The following is a 13579-nucleotide window of genomic DNA, read 5'->3' on the forward strand; positions in this document are numbered from 1 at the left end:
CAAAAATACGTGAAATCATAAATATAAGCATGGCCGCAAACAATGTCCCACCGATCTCTCAAGATAAAGAGCTGCGGATCGGATAGAACAGTCCAAATTAGTAAGACTTCTCCATTCCTGAAGGATTCTTTTAAAATATTCAGCAGCGATTGAAGACGATGAAAAATCTGGATTGGAACATTAGAAATATTTAGTTGCCGAAGACTTCACTTGACTTGATATTACAAAACGAGAAAACTTGATAATACATACTTTCTAGAGAGATCTTTCATAAATAGCAATACGGTCAAACTATTTCGGTCTAATATTGTTCTTTGTTTTGGACCACCCTATCTAAGAAAATATTGATACTGAAGGACAACAACGCAGCTGCGTCACTAATAAGAAAACCTAGCAACATATCAGCCAACTCCTGCTTCCAGTGATGCCAACCCATTCCTCTTCTGCTCACTGATTTAGCGCAAAAAGGGTACACAGATGAGTATAAACATACATACATATGTAGGTTCGCAATGTGTTTAAATGTGGAAAAAATTGAAATTTACTGAAACTCAAACAGCTTTTGGCAGGAAGAGTTTGATATCACTGAGCGCGTGGCGCACTGACAAAAAGTTGGGCAATGAATCGAGTTCTTCTTGTGTGTATTTAAAATGAAATTTTAGCTGATACGACTCAATTGAGAAGAGCTTATATACTCATATGTGGGAGAGTAAATAAATATGCGCACATATGACGTAGTAATGCAATAAGTTATTGCCGCTCGACAAGCAATAGATTCCGACATGCAAAGCCAATATCCCTTCATGCAACAATGCGCAGTAAGTCAGTGACTTTAATAATAATTCCGCTGAAAAGATTGTTAGCAAACAGTTTTTGATAAGATGGAGTAGGGGTGATTTAAGCTTAAAGGAATTTTTTTCTCCAAAAAAATAAAAGGGAAGCTTGTTATGTAGAAAGGTGTCTCATATACATATACTGGTATTGGGTGCCATCTGTGCTATCTCATTTTCTTAATGGATACCTGTCAATACTGTGATAAATAAAGATATAATTTATTGATAAATATACGAAAGAATTAACCTTGCCACCATTAAACCAAACTGAATTTCACTCAAATCTATTGCAATAGCTTTCATGTGATATCACATCACTTGATATCATAATAACATGATACAATAATAATTTTGCATTTAAAATTATGGTCATATTAGTAAAAGTTATGCAACTTCATAGAAATTTATTAAAATGCTAATTAGGTTTAAATTCAAGACATACATAATTATTGTTTATATGACATCACATCGCATGTTACTTACAGGAACCTATGTTTCTATATTTGCTATAACTTTTTGAGAAAAAATGTAATAATTATTTTCGTTATAATTATGAATATTGCATTTTCTAAATCTTCACAATTTACTTTTTTATTAAAATTCAATATCATGCGACATAACAGTCGATGATGTGATTTTTTTTATCACATGATATTTCTTTTAGAATATTTTATATGATTTTTTTGCTCTTTTATATAGTGTGAAATTCATTAAAATGCAAAAAAAAACTTAACTTAATATGTTATCACATGATCTAACATCACATGATATTATTGTCACATTTCGGACATTTTTGAAACTTTTTAAAAGAATATTCACTGAATTTATTTTATTTTTGCAATAGTATAGAAAAACTACTTTAACTAACTGTCAAACATCGCTATTGGTGTAGTTAAATATATGACATGATATTTTAGTGTTTGGTTTTATATCATTTAAATTGCATAATATTTTTTATAAATAAGACTGTTGATACTTCAATAAATTCAGAAAAAATTATACAATTCATATAGTATTTAACCATCACATGACATTAATGTGACATGATCACATGATATTTTAGCGCTTAATATATGATGTTATCAATTGAAATTGTACAATATTTTATAGTAATACGACTGTTGATATTAAAAAAATTCAGATAAATTTTATAAAATTAATAATTGATCACATGATATTGCATCACGTGATATAATTGTCATATGATTTTAATTCCATTTTTTTCGAAAAAAAATTTTTATACAACATGCTGAGTCTAAAAGCCATAATTTTAATGAAAAGTCACAATGTAGTGCTATATATGTATAAGTAGTTGCAATATTTGCTTTATTTCACATCATAGGATGTACTGAACAACGATGTCATCATATCTTCAATGTGACCCAGTTGTCCAAACAAAAATTTCACAATTTCTAGCAAATTATTTTTCTTCGTAATTCAGTAAAATTCCATAAAAATTCTTTGAGCAAAAAAATTCAATATCAAATCATGCGGAAATCACAGTGACGTGTTGATCAAAATAATATCATTCTCACACTCGCCTATATAGTAAATAAATTCTAATTAATTAGGCAGCTGCAAACGGACAAGTGACCTCATTCAACTGACAGTGTTGCCAAACAGACGTACATGTATTGACAACTGTGTACAACTGCGTTACAAGCCCCACAAGTATGTAGGAGTGTGCGTATGCCAGCGTAGTAAACAGCAACATGTTGCTGCAACATGTTTCAAATAACGCTTAATGCCATAAATTTTCGAGCGCAACTAGCAGGGCAAAGAAATGCATTAAGGCCAACTAACAGCAGTAGCGGCTATATTACAAGCGTGAATTACAACAACAACAACAATGGTGATTGAAACAATAACAACATGAACAACAACAACAATAAAAGCAAATATCGCAAAAAATCAAAAAAAAAAAAAACAAAAAAGTATCAATGTCAGCACAACAACAACACTAATAACCAAAGTGTATGCGAAATGTTTACAAAAACACAACAAAAACAATAACAACAACAACGCATACGACCATAAATTAAACTCTGACTCGAATATGTCAATGCGGCTGGCCGGCTGGCTGACTGACGCTGGGCTGCTTGCTTGCTTACTTGCCTGCCCATTGGACTTTCGCAGCGCGTATAACGAACTGCCGTTCACCAACCTCGTTCACAAGCCCTCCAAATTGGTGCCTGCCAAATGGTAGGCAGACAGACGACTGCATGCATGTAAATATGTACAAATATGTGTTGCGCGTGTAAATTCAATTTTAATATTCGTGAAATATTTCGAATTTTATTTATTTGCATTTTACCATTGTTGTTGTTGTACTGCATACAATGCTTGCATGGAGAGTGTGTGAGTGCTGAGCTTTTCGGGTGTTGCATTCCCGCTGAAAGTGCGTGTGTGTATATTTGTTTATTGCCTGTGTTAGCTCATTTAAATATTTACAAAACCACCGACCGACCAACAAGCAGAAGTAGACGGACAGACAAGCGAGATTTATGCATGTGAATTACATACTTACAAACACACGAGTATACATATATGTATGTATGCAAGTGTCTGCACACAATCACTCATACATATTTATTTGTGAGTAAACTCGGAACCGTTTTGCATCTGTGCATGTCATTTGCTGTGCATTTCCCAACTTTGATTTTTTCTAAATTTCTTATTTTTTTTTTGTATTTTTAGGTGTGAAATTGAAAATGTTTAAGTGCGGTGAGCGCCACAAATCAACCGACACAACGTCGGACTGTCGGCCGCCAGAGAGCATGAGCACAAACATACATCGATATGTACCACAGTCTGGGCCAACCACTGCCTCACTGCCAGTTGCTGAGTGTGTGTGTTGTAGCGGGGAGTTGGCGTAGCTGGTCAGCGCGTCCGCCACAATGAGACCGCAACTTTTGACGGCTCATCCGTTAGCGGCTGCTCACACTTACTACAGTTGTTTTATTGTTATTGTTGTTGTTGTTGTTTTCTCTTGTCATTTTTGCTTCTTGGCCCATCTATTTGGATGTAAATTAACAAATGCACCGCAAAATTTTTTGTTAGTATGGCGTAGGCAATAAGTGGTTAACACTTATGAGCTGGTAATAGCATCCCAGTAGGAATGTAATAATGCAAACTCTAAAACGATACATTTTTGGTAGAAAATAATTCATAATGACAAGGAAGAGCATCTCATAAAGTATTATGATATTAAACTTTCCAGAAATAAGTTAAAGAACACTGAAATAGCAAGAAGATCTCTTAATATGAAGTTCCAATACGTGGTCGATTCTTCTATGGATATTACTACCGATTTCAACGGCCCTTACATGTTGATTGGTATTGAAATGTAACTGATCTACACCTACGAAACCATTGTTTGACAGATTAGTTAAGTCGACTGATCACATAAAATTTGACCCATATATTCGGCATAAAGTCCAATAAAAAAACGAAAATCATCATATATAGTATATAGGCTGAGGTAATTCCTGAACCGATTTTACTAATTTTCATCCCCAACATACATTATATGCTCACTTAATTTGGCTAAATATTTCACATATTTTTGAAAAACCTATAATTAGGTTTATGAGAGCTAACGGAAGTTATGACCCGATTTTAACCATTTCTGGTACAGAGACACACTATTAGAAGAAAATAATTTTCTCTGAATTACATTGAATTACATCTAAGAGATTGATTACATTACTTGAATTACAACTGAGAGATTTACCGATATTTTCAATGAAAAATTACCATAAGGCACTGAGTACTTCATATTCGATATCCGGGTCATTGAAAAGTTATAGTCCGATTTCGACAATTTTTCAAGTGATGCCACAGATCATTCGTTATCTTCATTGGTTCCTTATGTATATATTATAAAGTGAAGGAATCAGATGGAATTCAAAATTGAGTTATAAGGAAAGTAGTCGTGGTTGTATACCGATTTCGCCCATTTTCCACACGTGTAATCAGGGTATCAAGAAAATATTATATACCGATTTCATTGAAATCTGTCGAACAGTTCCAGAGATATGGTTTTTGACCCATAAGTGGGCGATGCCACGCCCATTTCACATTTTGTAAAAAAATCTGTTTGCTGCTTCCATCTGCCATCTCTTACGTGAAATTTAGTGTTTCTGACGTTTTTCGTTAGTGAGTTAACCCATTTTTAATAATTTTCAACCTAACCTTTGTATGGGAGGTGGGTGGGCGTGGTTATTATCCGATTTTCAACTATTTTGATGGTGTATGGTGGGGTACATAAGGAAACGGACTGCAGAAAGTTTGGTTTATATAGCTTCATTGGTTTGCGATATATATACAAAAAACCTATTTGAGGGGGGCCACGCCCACTTTCCCCAAAAAATACATCTAAATGTGGCCCTTTCTAGGACGATCCTTATACTATTATAGCCTTATTTATGGCTTAGTTATGACACTTTATGTGTTTTTGGTTTTCGCCGTTTTGTGGGCGTGGCAGTGGTCGGATTTTGCCCATTTTCGAAAGCAACCCTTTCCCGGTCCCAAGGAACATGTGTACCAAGTTTCGTTAAGATATCTGAATTTTTACTCAAGGTATCCGTTGCACGGACGAACGGACGAACGGGCAGACAGACATTCAGATTTGGCTCGTCTCGTCCTTATATATATTTAACTTTATATCTAATTCGTTTAATTTTATGACTTACAAACAACCGTTATCTGAACAAAACTATAATACTCTCTCGAGAGAGAGTATAAAAAGTCTCTAAAATAATGTGGATCCAAGGCTCGTAATTCCCGATACCGCTAGGTCTATGAGGTCTCCAAATCAATACATTATGCTAATATCAGTAAACTTTACTATACCTTCTTTCCATTCACTATCCAAAACAGAACAAAGGTTACGATATTTGCTACCAGACCATCATTTGACTTATCAAAAGATACCTAAGTCTTTCATCATTCTTCCAGCACATCATTCTAGAAAACCGTGTATCATATAATAATAGAAACCTGAGTTACTAGTTCACAAATCTTGCTCAATACACAATTTATATTATGAGTTCAGGCCTACATTTCTGAAAGCCATGAAATCCCTCTTTCATATACTAAATTCACCAATTTTGCTTTGTGATGAAAAACGCCACAAAGAATTCATGCTATTTGCTATTAAATCTCTTTTTACAGCCCACTGGATAAGTTTGATCTCAGTTTTACCTAAAGTTAACCTTAGACTATATGTCTGCACTGAAAGACTTTCTCATAAAATCCGTTAGAGGCTCCCTTTTTTCGGGTCACGTTAAATAGAACAGTCCAGACTGGAGAATTGGAATCAAGCATATATTTCGTATTTCCTATTGGGAACAATCTCACTGCAGAGCTAGCGCCCATAAATCATGGCTGTTCTCCAGTGTTGTGACCGAAAATTTTGCAGAACAAAAAAAAGATAAACCAAAAACCCAAAAGAGAAGACATTTTCAAGCTGAAACCAAAACTGAAGTTGAGACCGAAACCAAGACAGCAAAATAATGATCAAAGAACCAGGAAGTAATCACCTGTGAAAGCATAACTGCAAACAAGCATAACAGTAGTTATATGTAAGTAAAAAGGGACTAAGCTTGTACTTAAGTACAGTAGAATCTTTAAGAAAGTAAATAAGGGCTATGTATGTGTGCAACAAATATTCACTAAATTCACTTAACCGCTTTAAACGGATGAAAAAAGGTTTGTTATCTTCCGGTCTTCTATGCAGTCACATTCTTGTACAGGTATGTATGTATCTATCTATTTCCTTAAAACGCTTTTTTTCCTTCACCCTTAACGCTTCAACGATCTGCTAATTGCTTTTCAAACCTGCCAAAAATATTGGTTAACCAACTTAGCGTATCGATTTCGTACCGAATCGCTAAAGTGGATATTTTGAGAATAATTTGCGGAAGAAGTTAATAAGATTCCCGGAAGTTGGTAGCATTCATAATTTTATTTTGCAATTTCACAGGGAGACGGAGAACTAAGAGAATTGTGTTTGAGGTGGTGTTTGTACCGCCAAATGCTTGCATTTTGTGAAACCCGTTTGTCTTTCGTTACCAGAGACTTCTTTATTGATTAAAATAGCAAAGTATACACCTGTCATGGACAGTATTTAGTTGTAGTTAGTGTTCAATTGAATTGTCGTTAGTTATAGAATAACGAATGTAGTCCAACATTAAAAAATAATCATATACTTGTTCGAATACGTCTATTAGAAGTCCTTTTACATCACTATAAAAATTAGACTACCTTCTACTTTAGTATTACCGGGTTATTGGTTGATTAATAATAAGCTTTTCCAGACCTGTAGCATCATAATAATGATATAGAAATCGTCTTTGAATAACTGATGAATAAAATCTCCAAGAACCTTAACCGACCCAAAAGATGTCTAAAGTGTCTGGCTGAGCTTCATGTCTCATGGCTGATCCATAAAAGGCTTTTTTCAGACTTATCGCCACAATCGACGTTTAATTAATATATTTTTCGATTATTATTGAAACGGTTATTGAAACGGATATCATAAATCCCCAAATTCAGCATCTATTATGGGAATAACAGTTCTTCAATTGGACGGTTTAGAGTTAAATTTACAACTTAGAGAGAATCAGAAATTTCAATTGATGACCTCTTGAAATCATTTTTAATCATCCCATGCTCTACATTCTACGGATCTCCTATAAAATCAAGACAATCGACGTAAAGAAATACTATAATGGCAATGAGAATGCGAAGTTCAACTCCCAAAAGTTAAAGACAATAACCGACACAAACTTAAGACATGACCTTTGTAGAAAGAAATTCGGGAATACTCGAGAGATTATCATTATTACATGAACCAAGAATAAACCCTATAAGAAATTTATGTTAGATGTATTTTACGGGTCTTATGTTATTGGAACTCATGGAGTCTGGTATCACTAAAGCGGAGATTTTTAGTCAAACCGCAGTTGACCATACGAAATACGTATGGATGAGATTCATTCATGGTTTTGCATTACTTTTATATATTAAATCTCAAATTCTTAACAAAATTTAAATAATAAAACATTGTTTACCTGAATCGGACCCTTAATTTTAAATATAAATATTGACAATAAATATATGACTTACCTTTTCCTTCCATTTACTTAAAAGTTGTTTCACAGCGCTGTTAACAGTTAACATTTCCAGTAGGTTGCAATGATTTTTGAACACCCCTGCAAATACAAGAATTTGAGAAATGAGTTGAGTTTGTTTACTTCGTTTTGTTTATGCTCTCTAATTAGAAATTGTTTCTCTAAGAAGAATTTTCTCTCATTCAACGACGGCGGAACGGAATGTGCTAAAAATGGAACAGCGGTGTAAAGAGTTTTGTTGATACGAAAATTAAAACAATAAAACAAAAATGTTAATAATAATAAAACAACAAGAAAGAGTAGGGAGAGAGAGAGTGCAAATCAAGAACGAAAACACACATCAACGAGAGTCAGCTGTTAATGTGCAATGTTGCAACTTTGCAACTCTGCGTGTGATTACAGTTATGTGTTGTTACATGTACATATGGATGTGATTAAAGTAGAAAGGAAATCGAAAAATAATATAGACTAAGCGGATAAGAGTACTGCAATATTGTAATCATTACATTTGCAAATTGTTATATATTTTTTAATTATATGAAATTACAAATAAATGTCAATATTTATAATCATACAACAATATATGTATGTATGCAATAATTAATCTCTCAAGTATAAAAATAACTGTATTGTAACTGTATAAAAATGATTACTTCTAACTACTTTCAAAAAAATATATATTGTTTTTTGCAATAAATACATCTGAAAGAATCCACTGGGTACCTCATTACTTTCGTTCTAAAACATTTTTGGCATTACAACGAAATGTAAAGGTGAATCTAAACGCAGACATCAGGCTTTTTTGTGAGTAAACAAAATGCTGAGCGAAAAATAAAATCAACAACTTTGTTGTTTGGCTACTCTTATACACATATTAGACTCAATTAAAATAAACACATTTTTATTTAAGAGAGAGAAGAGAATTCACAATGCACAGTGTGGTAATGACGACGATACCTCAATGAAAAGTATTAATAGAATTGGAACAAGGAAAACTAAAATTAACTTCTTGGAAAAATAATTTCGAGGAGTTAACTCTTATTGTAATGTTTACCAAGCCACATAACCTTCTTTAGGGAACTGTAAAAAAAATTAAGAATTCAAGAATCTAGTAATCGATTTTTGCCCCAACCTAACTTTTTGAGATACAAACAACTCGATGCGTGAGTGTGTATATTCGTTACATTTACCGCGGGGTCTGCTATTCCAAAACAGACCCGAATGTTATTCCGGAAAAGTCTTGACCGCATTCTCCAATATTATTTGGGGTATGTTATGTTAAAACTACTACAAGTTACTGTACAGTCAAGCCAAGTCTAAAGACTTTTTAAGCTGACTAGTAATAAAGAACAAAGACATTATGAAGAATTTTAAATTATTTTTATGGTTTAAATCGTGTGAAAATTATTTTCTTACAACGAAGCTGTTTTCTCAAAGCTCTACTGAGATTAAAATTGATCTCTAAACAAAAAGCGTTTTCCGTAAACGTAATAAGAAAATATTATAATTTCGGTTGTGGTGAAAATTTATTGTATTCTAGACCTAATATTATTGTCTGCATAGTTCTAAACCTCCGACATATTTTACGAACAATTATCTCAATTGTTGAACCTACATTAATTATGTTTCTTTAAATTTTTTATACGGTGAGTTATAGAATATGAATATTATACAGAGGATTATAATAGGAACCTTCATATAACAAGTAAGGAAGGGCTAAGTTCGGGTGTAACCGAACATTTTATACTCTCGCAATTTATTGATCTAATTTTACAAAGATAACCCAATTCGACCCATATATTCGGTATAAAGTTCTGAGGTAATTCCTAAACCGATTTCACTCGTTTTCACCACCAAGATACAATGTATCGAAGACTATACGCTAAATTAATTTAATATTACTTATAATTAGGTATATGGCATCTGGGAAAAGTTATGACTCGATTTTTACCATTTCAGGTACCGAGAGAAACTGTTATAAGAAAAAATTTCAGAGGGAATGAATTACATTAAAATATCTGAGGGATTTACCTAAGTATATTTTCGGTAAAAATTACCCTTAGCCACTGAGTTCTTCATGTTCGATATCAGGGGCCTTGAAAAGTCATGGTTCGATTTTTACAATTTTTTCACAAGTGATGCAACAGATCATATACAGTGTTTGTGTTTTATTTCGGAAAGTGAAGTAAAGTGAAGGAATAAGATGAAATTCAAAAATGAGTTATATGGGAAGTTGTCGTGGTTGTGAACCAATTTCGTCCATTTTTCACACGTGTCATCAGGGTGTCAAGAAAATATTTTATACCGAATTTCATTGAAATCTGTCCAGTAGTACCTGAGATATGGTTTTTGACCCATAAGTGGGCGACGCCACGCCCATTTTCCATTTTGTAAAAAAATCTGAGTGCAGCTTCCTTTTGTCATTTCTTATGTAAAATTTAGTGTTTCTGACGTTTTTCGTTAGTGAGTTAACTCATTTTTAGTAATTTTCAACCCAACCTTTGGGCGTAGTTATTATCCGGTTTCTTTAATTTTTGGACTGTATAAGGAAATGGCTAAAATAAACGACTGCAGAAAGTTTGGTTTATATAGCTTTATTGGTTTGCGAGTAATATACAAAAAACCTATTTGAGGGCGGGGTCACGCTCACTTTTCAAAAACAATTACATCCAAATGTGCCCCTCCCTAAAGAGATCCTATGTTCCAAATTTCATTTTCATAAATTTATTTATGGCTTTGTTATGACACTGTATAGGTTTTCGGTTTCCGCCATTTTGTGGGCGTGGCAGTGGACTGATTTTGCCCATTTTCGAAAGCAACCTCCTCAGGGTGCCAAGGAACATATGTTCCGAGTTTCATTAAGATATCTTAATTTTTATTCAAGTTATCGCTTGCACGGACAGACGGACGGACAGACATCCGGATTTCAAATCCACTCGTCATCCTGATCATTTATATATATATAATCCCATATCTAACTCTTATATTTCTTGGTGACACAAACAACCTTTAGGTGAACAAAACAATAATACTCTGTGCAACAGGTTGCGAGAGTATAAAAAGTGGATGTGGCTCCGTGTTCCAATAAGTATAATGTACACATCTCACTACCTACTCACGCTAAATCAGTCAAACTTAGTGGTCTGAGATTGAAACATCTCGGTGGTCATACCTTCAACGATCCAGGTGAATTGGCGGGATTAGAAATTAATCGCCTCCACAACTTTGTAGCAGTGTGAAAGCCCTGTCTTTAAGATCCATACTTAAGAGTTTTTAGCTTCTTCATAGACTTACATATATAGAGATTTGCCTTTAGCTAACTGAGTGGGATCCTTCATGAATGTTGTCGCGGGGACCCAACCAAACATGACTTAATGGATACATTTATTTTTGCCATTTCTTAAAAAAGTGCATGCAAATTTAAATAACCAGCTCCACAACCTAACCAATGATTAAATTTAAAAATGTTGGAGGTGCGATAACTTCAGATGAAAGATGCCATAAATTTTAAATTTAACGGTAAAGATAAAACAGTAGATACAGATCCATGTGTAGCACTTTAAAAATCAATGCATATGCTAGAATTTTCGGAATCGTTTATTACCCGAATCATCTAAGTGTGGAATAGAATTGTAGAATAGAATATTGATTATAGAAACACTGTAATACAGTGTGGGGTTCTGGATTTAATGCTAGATACGAAAAAATACCTTTTTTTCTAACAGTGGTCGGTCCTTGAAAGATAAATACAAACCTTCGAGCGCCTTGAAAAATATGCCCGCAAAATCCATTAATCGTCCTGAAACTGCGCAGGATTTAGAGAAAAATAAGACAATATTGAACCACAAATGCGAGAACACCTTATATATTGGATATAAAGCTCGAAACTTTAAGAAATATTTACAACTATTTCCTTTTAAAGTCCTTTTAAATTTTCAGAAATTTTCTAAATGCTGCAAACCATCGCCTTCCGAGAACACGTACCATAAAGTAAATACTATTTGCTGATAATCGGAATGTATACAAATAAAAAACCATTAAAATATGAGAAATATGTTTGCACAATGGTAAAAGTGGATAAAGCACACACACATACATACATATATTCCACAGATCTCATAGCTGTGCATACAAATAAAGATAGTACTTTGGTATGTATGTGTTGGGGACAGGTAGCGGGGAGTCAGGCGGCACTTGTGAACAAATCAACGCAATTCACTTGCACTGCAATGACACACGGTTTTTTGCGCTCAGTTAACTTCTTTCAGCCAACAGTTACACACTAACACACATGCATATAAGAGTATGTATATGTGTATGTCTCACTAAAGAGTATCGCCAACAAAGTAACACCGACATTTCAGACTACAAACAGGACACGGCAGCCTTGCATTGCAGCCAAGTGTGGATGAGTTGAGCAGAGTTATTGTTTTTGTTGTTGGCAACTTGCAGTTGGCGGTTGTCAGCTAGCGGCTGGCGACTGGGGCTGGCAACACGTGTCGTTGGGCACGCGACGGGGATTACGGCGCTGTAGAGTTGGAAGTTGGAACAAAAGCGAAAGTTACACATTGAAAAGGAATATCAGCGTACTAATAACAACAACTGCAATAAAAACAAACAATTTACAAATATCATCCTGATAGGAGCTGGGGTACTAAGCTTGCATGTTAACAGTTACACACATACATATGTATATACAATCATGTAGGTATGTGCTTGCTGCAGTCAAATGTTTGTGAAAGCGAAAAGTTTGGCTTTGAACTGACAAAATAAGCACGAAAACACAGTAAACACACACCCGAGGTGTGTTCAAAAAATAACGAGAATTTTAAAAATTAATATATTTATACTCTCGCAACCTGTTCCACAGAGTATTATAGTTTTGTTCACATAACGGTTGTTTGTGTCACCAAGAAATATAAGAATTAGATATGGGGTTATATATACATAAATGATCAGGATGACGAGTGGATTTGAAATCCGGATGTCTGTCCGTCCGTCTGTCCGTCTGTCCGTGCAAGCGATAGCTTGAGTAAAAATTAAGATATCTAAATGAAACTTGGCACACTTATTTCTTGGCACCCTGAGGAGGTTGCTTTCGGTACAAAATCGGTCCACTGTCACGCCCACAAAAAATGGCAGAAACCGAAAACCTATAAAGTGTCATAACTAAGCCATAAATAAAGTTATGAAAATTTGGAACATAGGATCCCATTAGGGAGGGACATATTTGGATGTAATTTTTTTGGAAAAGTGTGCGTGACCCCGCCCCCAAATAACTTTTGTGTATATAATCAATAAAGCTATATAAACCAAACTATCTGCAGTCGTTTGTTTTAGCCATTTCCTTATACAGTCCAAAAATTAAAGAAATCGGATAATAACCACGCTCACCTCCCATACAAAGGTTAGGTTGAAAATGACTAAAAGTGCGTTAACTCACTAACGAGAAACGTCAGAAACACCAAATTTTACATAAGAAATGGCAAAAGGAAGCTGCACTGAGATTTTTTTACAAAATGGAAAATGGGAGTGGCGTCGCCCGCTTATGGGTCAAAAACCATATCTCACGAACTATTCGATCGATTTCAATGAAATTCGGTATATAAC

The 13579-nt window shown here is 34.3% G+C and overlaps 1 protein-coding gene across 1 annotated transcript in view; it reads right to left on the reverse strand.

Annotated features, from left to right (window-relative positions):
* The window catches only part of Nckap5l_0 (Nck-associated protein 5-like), a 237595-nt gene that overhangs the window by 163529 nt on the left and 60487 nt on the right, over positions 1–13579 (reverse strand). The window contains exon 2 of the mRNA XM_054235112.1: positions 7965–8050. The gene's annotated coding sequence lies outside the window, so the exon portion shown is untranslated. The remainder of the gene's footprint in view (positions 1–7964; positions 8051–13579) is intronic.

The sequence above is a fragment of the Zeugodacus cucurbitae genome, chromosome 6 (genome assembly GCF_028554725.1).
Source record: "Zeugodacus cucurbitae isolate PBARC_wt_2022May chromosome 6, idZeuCucr1.2, whole genome shotgun sequence".
NCBI lineage: Eukaryota > Metazoa > Arthropoda > Insecta > Diptera > Tephritidae > Zeugodacus > Zeugodacus cucurbitae.